At 38.7% G+C, this 11381-nt stretch overlaps 2 long non-coding RNA genes across 2 annotated transcripts; both read right to left on the reverse strand.

Moving 5' to 3' along the window:
- Window positions 1-374: 374 nt before the first annotated feature.
- Window positions 375-1146, reverse strand: LOC309488132. Its single transcript, XR_014202031.1, has 3 exons — window positions 1105-1146; window positions 914-1032; window positions 375-844 (listed from the first exon to the last, which is right to left on the reverse strand). It is a non-coding gene; the product is annotated as an uncharacterized lncRNA (long non-coding RNA).
- Window positions 1141-2052, reverse strand: LOC309488131. Its single transcript, XR_014202030.1, has 4 exons — window positions 1738-2052; window positions 1547-1669; window positions 1344-1462; window positions 1141-1252 (listed from the first exon to the last, which is right to left on the reverse strand). It is a non-coding gene; the product is annotated as an uncharacterized lncRNA (long non-coding RNA).
- Window positions 2053-11381: the final 9329 nt, after the last annotated feature.

The raw sequence follows: 11381 nt of genomic DNA on the forward strand, positions 1-11381 counted from the left end.
TTAAGCACTTGTAAATTTGCAATAAAAAAAACCTTGTAAACTAGTTTAAGGAAGGGAACAAAAACACAATTAGTGTCATGAAGTTTTATTAGGCTTATGACCCTGAAAAGGGGAAAATAAAGTCAGTCTCTTCCAGTATCAGTTTCCACTTTGGAACAACTTCAATTACTCCTCTCATTCATTGTTGGCGAGACCAGGAGATAGATTGTGACCGAGCAGGAGAAAAGACTGGATCCCGAGGATGCTGGGGCATGAATGGGTATTGAACACCAGGAGGCACAAAAGATTGAGGGCCATAAAACTGGGGATGATGGGGATGATGGGGATGATGGGGATGATGGGGATGATGGGGATGATGGGGCATTGGGTACCTGAACGGTTGACGCTGAGGTGCTGCGAACTGATCAAACTGGGCAGCAGTGGTCGTGGAAGGTGTAGTTGTTGCTTCAACTGGTCTCTCGAAGTGGTACTGATGGGGATGATACATCGGGTACCTGGGCTTTTGAAGTTGTGGTGCTGCAGGGGAACCTCTAGAATTAAAGTAATATGGATGAAACATTGACATGCGATCCATTTGATGGAACATTTGTTGGTTAGGGTCTTGAAGAGTAGTCTTCATTGTAGGTGGCACAGTGGGAGGTACAGGTCTTACACCAGGGCGACCATGAAAATATGGAGGATACCCCCAAGGTTTTCCATTTGGGAAAGGGTAAAACATTTGTTGACTGTCAGTTGGGTCCTGGACCGGATAAATGGTTGTTGGGGCCAGAGTTGGTTGTGTCACAGGACAAGAAAGAGTCACTTCCCGGTCACCGTACATCAAAAGTAGCTGCATATCATTATCCTGAGGAAGACATGAACCATCAACTAGCATACATAGTTGAATCAGACAAGGGCACTCTGTTATTCGTACCTTCATTTCCCAACAGCTTCCTGTGAATGGCGCAGTGATAACCAGTGAACCATCAACAATCTCCAATGTGAATGAACATTTAGAATATGCTAGAAGCAGAGGCTGCCATGATCCATCAACTAAGAGGAAAGAGAAAAATAAATAAAACAAAGCTCTCACCTCTTAGATTAAACTCAAATTAAGTGACTTGCCTTGAACTTTAACATTATCTGCTCTGACAGCAAGTGAGATAATCATGCCAGAAGGGAGGCAGGACACTTTAGGGAGGGGAGGACTCACAGGGCAAGACATTTGCACTGGAGACCCCATTATAAAGAGTGGCAGAACATAACGTCCACCCTGTTAGGAGATTTGGGGATAAAAAAAAAAAGATAAAAACCATTCATGCATGGCCCACTTTTCACTTGTCATCTTTAGCATGCAGACTAACCTGTTGTCTGACATGACAGCCCTGGTATGGAGCATCAAGAGAAACATCTCTGCGTGCCCGCTTCAGGGAGAAACCACAGCTGGCTGGCATCTCAGACAAAGGCACTGGGGACTCAACTCCTGATAAAGAAACGTTATAATTTATTTTTTTTATAAAAAAAAAAAACACCCAAAAAAAAAACCGAACACCTCCAAACAACTTACCTCGATCAACCAGAAAGTGTGGCATCCTTATTTGTCCTGGAATGCGCAAGGTCATTGAATCACTTCCACAGTGCACAAAGGGACCCAGACGTCGCAGCTTAGCTTTAGCAAGCTGGAACCGCTCTTAAAAAAATAATTCAAGTTAAGTTGTAATTAAAAGTAGGTCCACTTTAAATTAGATCTCAAATTACCTTCTTCATTTGACCGGTATTCATCAGACTGTTCTGCTGACCTCAGCCCAGATATTTCCATTTCTTTATCAGATACTACACCTTGAGCACCAATTAAAAGTTTGCCAAAATGGACAGTGTTTTCAGAGACTGTGCTGTAAGCAGTACCAGTTTCAGAAAAGGACTCAGGACTAGCCCTTAAAGACGTCAACATGGTCACAGACATCGTGAAAAGTAAGATGCCCTTTGTCCAAGGCATGGTGAGTTTGTTGTACTACTCAACAGAGCACCCCCTCAAAAAATAAAACAGTTACTAAAAGACTCTTGACTATAAACATTGACAAGCTTATTGACACATACTATGCTATTTGTACTCACTTTTGAATCACTCGCTAATACAAGTTGACCAATCAAATCTATTCCTCAATCAGCTTGTTGTTTTCACCTGTGCCTCATTAAGCTGACATACACAAGGGCTGAATTTGGAATAGCATACTAGCAAATACTGCAGAGTAGTATGTGTGTATGCTATTGACAATTCAGTCAAGTGATGCCAAAATTCTGAACATTTGGTGTCTTTGTTAAAAGGACTCAGTAAGTTTACTATAAGATACAGTAATCACTTTAGTTATTATAATGCAAGATTCAGAAGTGTCACAGTACATAGACAACAATAAAAATGTTATTGTATGATAAAAAATAACATACAAATTTTAGTCATGTGTCTGGGATACGTGAATATACATACAGAGTCGAGAGAGCTTTTAAAAATGATTCAATAATGTACTTTATCCATTACACTTTTGTTTAATAGTATACATTTTTGTGTCCATTGTCTATTTAAAAAAAAAAAAAAAAAAAAATCTGCAGTCAAAAATAATATAAGAATCACATTACTTGAATACTACAGAATATTGTTTCCATTTAAAAAAAATATTAATCTGCTATTTTGCATGTGGAAAGTGCTAAACTAAAAGACTGACGTCACCTCCACTCGCTATGCTGGTGCAGTCTTCTCACCGTGACTCTTGGGATGGCCGTATCTCTCTCCCACACTTTTCTAATGGTCCCTGCACCCAGTTGTTCAAAAGTAACCTGATCCGATTTCAGTTATCGTATTGGTTCAAATCTTGAAAATGGATTGTTCAAAAGAAAAAAGGGGGTTCTGGAATCGGATAAGATCTCAAAATCGAAACTTGGTTTTGATCTGGATCAAATTGTGATTTTGTGTTGTTAATTTTTTTTTTTTTTTTTAGATTGGGATTTTTTTGTAAGATGAGCCTTTAAAAATCAGAATTATTCTGATCTCAGTAGAAGGGTGGATTTCAGGAATAAAAATAATAAAACTTTAAAACTCATGTAATATATACACATATTTATATTTGTATTAATATACTAACATCAAAACTGTGATGTGTTCTCTGTTGATCTGATAAAAAATTACGCCGTAGATATATAACCTCCTAAGACCCAGAAATAAAAGTTTTTTGAATTTATAATTTTTTCATACCATTACATTTTTATATGAAACAAAAAACTTGTTTGTGTGATATTTTATTCATATGTTATGCTATGTCCACTATAGTTGACAGTTGTTTAACAAAATAAAATGAATTTTCAGGTTTCAGGATTTTTTTTAATCAATCTTTGTATAAAGATGATTCTCATCTATGTTATGAAAGATATAATGGAATGAATTTATATGCCATTTTACTTTATTCATTATGTGGATAAAATGGCCAAAAATATGTAGTTCCATTCAATACAACATATCTATCTAATTTGCATATTAATGTGTACTTGGGGCAACATGTAATAAAAAAACAAAAGTAACAACTAAGACACTTGGAGTAAGGCCCTTGATGGCAGCAAGGCTAAGATAGGGCGAGGTACTCGAGGGAAAAGTTTCAAACGGGCTGAGCTTGCGTAGAGGTCAAAGCCCAGCTAAACAGACAGGACCCGTGCTTGTAGGGACGTCCATGTTGTAACATCTGGCAAAGGTGGGCAGTGAAGAGTCCAGCCAGCTGCCGCACAGATGTCGCCAATGGATACTCCGTTTGACCATGCCCAAGAGGAGGCCATGCCTCTGTTGGAGTTGGCCCTCATAAATGTGCCCTAGAAAAAACAATGTTAATGACATATTTTAAGATATGTCAGTGCAAGTTGCTTTCAGTTAAAACAGCTCAAACTTGCATTTTAGTCTGGGACTTGGCTTAAGCCTTTTCTGTGAAACCGGGGGCTGGTGTCCTTGTTGATTGGACACAATAAGTTACAATAAGGTACAATAATCCCTTTATTTATTATAATGCAGTTTATAAAAACAGGATTCAGAGGCAGCACAGTACATTAACCACATTTAAGTTGTATGTATGGGACACAGTTATATACATACACAAACAGAGAGAGAGTTTTTAAAAATTACTAATTATACATTTATGTATTTTATCCATTAAACTCCAGTCAATGAGAATATAAGAATCACATGACTTAAATAGTATAGATTATTGTGTCCATTGTCTATTTAAAAACATTATTTTGCATGTGGAAAGTGCTAAAGTGCTAAATTTCTTAGTAGTTCAAAGACTAGTGACGTCATCTTCACTCGCTATGGTGCACTCATCTTCCACAGTGACTCTTGGGATGACCGTGTCTCTCTCCCACACTTTCCTAATGGTCTCTGGAGTCAAGGAAGCCAGGGGCTCAATCACAGACACTTCAGTATGTTGTACTGCAGTCCCAAGATGCTCAGGGGAGTTAGAACTTGAGCCAGTATCTAAAGCCCACCTATAGGCTTTGCTAGCTAAAGTGGTCGGGGACACAACATTTTCGAAGAGTGGTCCACCTGACCCCTCATTTTGGGTCCAGGAGGGTGAAGAAGGGGAGAAAAGATTACCTACACCAGGCAAGTGGGCATGATGGAGGGCGTTGTCAATGCTATGATGGAGGTTGATGGGTGAAGGGGGATTAAGTTCAAACTCAATAAGTGAGAGAATGCACTCGTGTTCTTGCCATTCCACACCACTAGTCCACAGAGGAGAGGCATGGTGGTCAGAACTGCTGTTATACAGGACACCTCCGCCAATAACTCCCACATTTTCATGCACTGTCATGATTGAGGTCGCTGGAGTAACATGGTTTCGGATCACCGACTGGCTGACAGACTGGCTGACATTTGCACACGACTGCCTGTGACCTTTCCAGTTATTTGGCAACAGTTCAGCCCAGTTCTTATCCGGGCTCCACCAATACCCCATTTGTAACCTGTCCAACAGCTTGTTCCTGTGTTTCCCCTTCCCTCCTCTCTTAGCTGTCTGCTTACTTCCTTGTGGTCTCCAGAACACCCTAGATCCCAGTAGTAGAAGAGAGAAACTCCAGGCCAGCTCAAACAGTCTTGCTGAGAGTTGCCCGAACCACCAGCCCCACCCGAATCTGCGCCAGTCACCAAGTAACCCATAAATCCAGAGGAAACTATAGATTTGCAGAGCGCAGGAGAACATCCCAAGGAGGGCGCACAGCAACAGTACGCGCCTGACACTGTTTTCTAAACTTTTCGGAGCACTCCACCTTGGTAGAGCGGACCTGTGGAAGATGCAGAGATGCTTTAGACACTGGAAAAAGATTCCTAAACAAAGCAGTAATCCCCAGCAAATAGTAAATGTCTGTAACATTAATGGCAGTGCTGGCAACAAGGTTTTGGATAGAAGGTCAGCCAACAGGAGGGAGATACAGTGCAGTGTTGCCAGTCCCCCAGTAACTGAAAGCCGTTGAGGAGATGTTTTTTCCCTCAGAGCAAAAAGTGCCAAGGTGGCTTGGGCCCAGAGCAGTAAGGGAATTGGTAAGTTAAACAAAGCAGTGAGGGCAGGGCGAGGCAGAATGTTTCTGGTACCGTACGGGTCAATTATGAGCTGTACAAATCGAAGCAGACCTGTTAGCAGAAGCAGGATGTTAGCAAGAGTGAATGTCTTGCAAAAGGGCTGGAGCACATTAGTCCCACCGATCACTCCAAAAGTTGCAGAAACCACTACCAACAGAAACAGTGCAGCTGAACCAAACACATGGACCTCCCAAGCAAAGGTTTGTGTCCGTTTCAAATCCTCCCACTGTAGCCGGGTCACATTGCCACCGGTGGAGACCACGCATGGGCCTAGTATGCATGTACCTATGACACTAGATAAATCACTCTCTGTTAATGGTCCAAACAAACGTCCAAACCATTCTGGCTTTTCGTAATCTATAATGAAAATGGAGAACATTTTAGTTAGAACACTCAACAAGTTGTTTTACTCTAATAAAAGCATGTAAAAGTTGTCTACAGTTTTAGTGAAAATGGCAATATTTATGACTACCTTTGTTTTTTGAGTTTGTGGCTTTGTTTTTTGCCTGCATAACAGATGTAGTTGTGGATGATGACCCCACAGGTAAATCAGAGGTAGTCCCTTCATGACTCTCCATGCCTAAAATTCATACAAATAATCACTGTTTCTTTTCTTGATTTGCTTACATTTTTGCTCATTTTATTTTATTCAGTACTGACATTGCAGTGAAAAAACAACAACAGAAGAAACAGAAGAAAATACTCACCAGTCTTTAATGGAGGTGTGGCTGCACTCAGATGGCTGGTGACATAACGTTCCTCTCCCACCATGAGATTCTCAAAGGACCCTTGGATGGAGCCAGACTGCGTCATAAGCGTGCCATTGTGTCCTGATGTTTCAGGCTTTGTGATGGAACTTAAAATCTGTCTCAATGCAATATACTTTGTATCTTGAGAAGTCTTCCAGTTTTCTTTGTTGTTCACCTCTACATTTTTATTAAATGTCTCTAAATACATATTGACTGGAGAGTTTTCAGTAGTGTTTTTCTCTGTAATTGGTTTGATGGTTGTCAACAAAGGGTGGTCTTTGTTCATTCTGTCATTATTAATGTGGGTGTGTGTAGTCAACTGAACAACCACTGTGGACGTGGCTTCATCAGGGGCACTGCTATTGTTTGCTAAAATGATATCTTCATCTTCACCATCATTATCATCATCATCAATATACTGGGTTAGTTTTAGTGGAATTGGAGGGGAATGTGGAGCACCTAACTCTTCCACCTCAAAATCTTGTTTCTCGACTCTGTCTGGAACGAACATGTCCATCTCCAGTGGACCACTAGAGGGCATCATAACCTCAAGGCTCTGCTGAAGTCCACTTCCTTCCCCAGAGCCATCATTTATGCTAAAGTTGGGCCAAAGAGGTAAAAGCAAGTCTTTGGACAACCTATTGTCAACTCTTTCCTCATTCCAGCTTGAGTGATTTGTCGTGTGTAGAGTTTTTGAAAAGCCATCAATTGCCTGAATGCTCAGGTTGTTATGGTTTAAGGGTTGTGTTGAGTTAGAGCCAAGGGAAGTGACAGGTTTCTGGAGTAGAGGCAGTCCAAAGATCAGAGTGAGGAGCCAAGCCATTTCCAAAGGCCGTCAAGCAAAAACGGTGCCAGGAGCTGAATCGAGACAGAACAGGATATACATGAATTAAAACGACTTTTAGAAGCTATACAGTTTTCAAAGTGAAAGTGAATAGAATTCCCCAAATCAAAACCTGGATAAATGTACAGTATATTAATATAGGATGTACATATGGGATATGAAAAAAGTGAAAAATAATGTAAAGGTTGAAAGTTTGGTCCAAATTTAGGTCCCAACCAGAGACTACAGTCAGTTACAATCATATTTGGCTATCACTTTTTACTTTTTTTTTTTTACTTTTTTACCAAACAGGTGCTTCTTACAGCTTCTGTATTGTGCCATTTGTCAATTTATATCCAATTTTACAATGTATGTAAATAACTTTATTTTACAATAACTTTTGATTTGTTTATAGCATACAACATTTGCAAAAACAACTTCAAAGCATTCTTGAGTGAACAGCATTCTCAAGTGAACATGACCTGCTAAGAGTTGATGGACCAATCATTTAAATGGTTTACTTAAATTAAATAGGTTTAGGTGTGAAAGCTGTTACTGAAATTGACAAATTACCTTTAAAAATATAGTGCCATCCTATACATCGTTTATATATTAAAATATAAAAAATTGGCTATAACTGTAATGATGGCTTAAGTGTGCAACAAACAGCAATATACAACATTATATATATAAAAAAGAAAAGGTAACATCATCAAAAACTAGATTCAACCATTCATATGTTTTTTATTCCTATTGTTTTGACACAGTACATATTTGTTTAAATGTTTTTGTAAATGTCTATCTTTCCAGCATACTGTTATGCAAAATTGACTACAAAGATGTGTTAGAATTAAAACAGAAACTCCAAATACGTCTCACAGAAGCCTCTGAACACTTACCTGAAGTTCCTGAGGTCAGCCGTAAAGTGAATATCACGGTTCAGTATTTCTCAGATGTGAATCACTTTGAGGTATTACTGGTGCTGTCGTCATTGAATGTTGTCTTCTTAAAACTGCTGCATCTGTGTGCTGATGCTTATAGTGCAGCCTGCCTGACGTTTCACTGTAATCTTGCTGCCATCTGGTTGATGTCCTACTGAACTTACACCTTTGAACAGGGTTCTGATCCCCAACAACAAAAGCTACAAACCTCAGGAGCTTTGAAATATCGTCAAGTCAAGGTCATAAAATATATATTTGTAGTCTTTAAAAAATACAGGCACCTTACTCTTTCAATTTTGTGTCTCTGTTCCTTTGTATCACAGATGTGTAAAGGCAATCTCTTCAATATAAGGGATTTCAGTAAGACCATTAGTTCACTAAACCAGTCTGTTCCTACATGACAAAGCAATACTGAAGGCAAACACAACAAGAAAAATCCCATCACACAGCTGACATATATTTACCATGAAATATTATTTTGTCACACCTAATAGTTGTTTTTTTATTCAAATCACTAGTGCCGGTTCCTCTTTGCCAGTTCGACCATGCTAGGCTAAGACCCATCACTACTTGGTTTTTGATACTAACCTGCCATGTGAGGCTTAACGTGTTACTTACAGCAGAGAAAACATGGTGGATTTACCAGATCTTTGAATGTATGCCAAACACTCACACACAAAACTACACAGAGAAGAGGGATTTTACCTTCTTAAAACGTTTAAAGTAAAAAAAAAAAAACATTTTAACAGCTCAACAGCTCAAACTTTGCATTTTAGACTGGGACTTGGCTTAAGCCTTTTCTGTGAAACCGGGGGCTGGTGTCCTTGTTGATAGGACACAATAAGTTTCAATAAGGTACAATAATCCCTTTATTTATTATAATGCAGTTTATAAAAACAGGATTCAGAGGCAGCACAGTACATTAACCACATTTAAGTTGTATGTATGGGACACAGTTATATACACAGACAAACAGAGAGAGAGTTTTTAAAAATGACTAATTATACATTTATGTATTTTATCCATTAAACTCCAGTCAATGAGAATATAAGAATCACATGACTTAAATAGTATAGATTATTGTGTCCATTGTCTATTTAAAAACATTATTTTGCATGTGGAAAGTGCTAAAGTGCTAAACTTCTTAGTAGTTCAAAGACTAGTGACGTCATCTTCACTCACTATGGTGTAGTCATCTTCCACAGTGACTCTTGGGATGACCGTGTCTCTCTCCCACACTTTCCTAATGGTCTCTGGAGTCAAAGAAGCCAGAGGCTCAATCACAGACACTTCAGTATCCACCTTTGCCAGATGTTGCAACTTGGACGTCCCTGCTCTACAGTATATGGCTGGTGACATAACGTTACTCTCCCACCATGAGATTCTCAAAGGACCCTTGGATGGAGCCAGACTGCGTCATAAGCGTGCCATTGTGTCCAGGGGCCTGTTTCAGAAAGGAGGTTAAGTGAAAACTCTGAGTATGTTAACCCTGAAATTAGGGAAACTCTGAGTTTTCTGTTTCAGAATGGGATATGTTAAACCTGAGAAAGCAGAGTAAGTCAAGCCTGTTTCTGAAAGAGAGGTAACTTATACTCAGAGTCAGTTACCATGGTAACTTACTCTGTGAACCTAACCTGGTCGGGAGCAGGTTTTCTTCGGTAAACCCAGAGTTTATTTCGGTCTTCTCCCCTTTTTTAAAGAGGAAGTGGTGTTTAAACACCTCATTCATTCTTTGAGTACATTTTTATTAATAAAGATAATAAATAAAATATTGCAATTTTTACTGCTGTTTTTTATTTTATTTTATTTTTATAAGATGACGTCTATATAACTCCTTAACTGGCAAATGAAAATACAGTAGTAGATTAGAGTTACATAATGTAGTTCTAAACAAATTCTACAGAATTAAACTGTGGCATTTACTGAAAATCACTGAACTGTGTTCATCTGTGCACCAGAAGTGGGGGGGGAAGGGGGGAAGGGGGATAAGAATACCCGTTTATACTTGGATATAAACTTATATTCTATAGGCTACTCCACATAAATATGTGAAAAAAATCAGAATGTGTAGATTGTGTGATGTGTAGACACATAATATTAACATTACCTCTCTGTGGCAGCAGAAACTCTTTATCCTCATTGTCATGTGAAGATGAGCATTTGGTTGAGTAGGCCTACACTTTATAACACTATTTATCATAATTTCTGGTGTATTGAGTAGGCTACTTACAACTGCCTGGGGTTCTGTTGGGACAGGAGGCTTCAAAAGACAGTTATTACCATCAGAATATGTTGGGACCAACAAAAAAACCCAACCCAAAGTAAAATAAATCGAAATATCAAAAATAGCCTATATAAAAAATGACACATGTAAACCTCTTACATTTTATGAAGGCCCTTGGATCTTTGGGAGTGACTGGCTATGAAGTCCCTCCAGGAATTCCCTCAGCCGAAAATGCTGCTGCACTGCTTGACACTGGATGCTATTTAGGCAAGGCAAGGCAAGGCAAGTTTATTTATATAGCACATTTCATACACAATGGCAATTCAAAGTGCTTTACATAGAAGAAATTAAAATAATGAAAAGAAATAAGAATAATTAAAACAGTTTAGAAAAATAAAATAAAATACAGTACTTAAAAAAAAAGAATATTATTATAAATCTTTCCTTCAAAGGAATCCCTTAAGACTTAAATCTTTCAACTTTCTTTTAACCTTCAATCTTCTTACGACTTCCATCTATCAACTTTCCTTTAACTTTCTTTTCTCCCTCATTTACTCACACGTTCTTTTTACTTTCTTTAGCACTGCGTTCACATTCTTTCTCAGACGAAAACTTTAATATCGACATTTAAATACTGTTCTACTTTCAGACCCACATTAATACACGTCACTTTCACATTATCACCTTCTGAGTGGGCATTTACAGTTACGGGCTAAATGCCCTGCTGACATAGGAGAAATTAAAATAATTAAAAGAAATAAGAATAATTAAAACAGTTTAGAAAAATAGAATAAAATACAGTACAGTAAAAACAGTCGGACGAACAGCGGCACAGTGCTCATTCAGTAAATGCATAGCTAAACAGAAGTGTTTTGAGTCTGGATTTGAATGTGACTACTGTAGGAGCACATCTGATCTCTTCTGGAAGCTGGTTCCAGCTGCGGCTGGCATAATAGCTAAAAGCAGACTCACCATGTTTAGAGTGAACCCTTGGTATTTCTAGCTGATATGATCCTAATGATCTGAGTGATCTGTTGGGTTTATATTCAGTGAG

The sequence above is a fragment of the Leuciscus leuciscus genome (genome assembly GCF_965113295.1).
Source record: "Leuciscus leuciscus genome assembly, chromosome: 23".
Taxonomy (NCBI): Eukaryota; Metazoa; Chordata; class Actinopteri; order Cypriniformes; family Leuciscidae; genus Leuciscus; species Leuciscus leuciscus.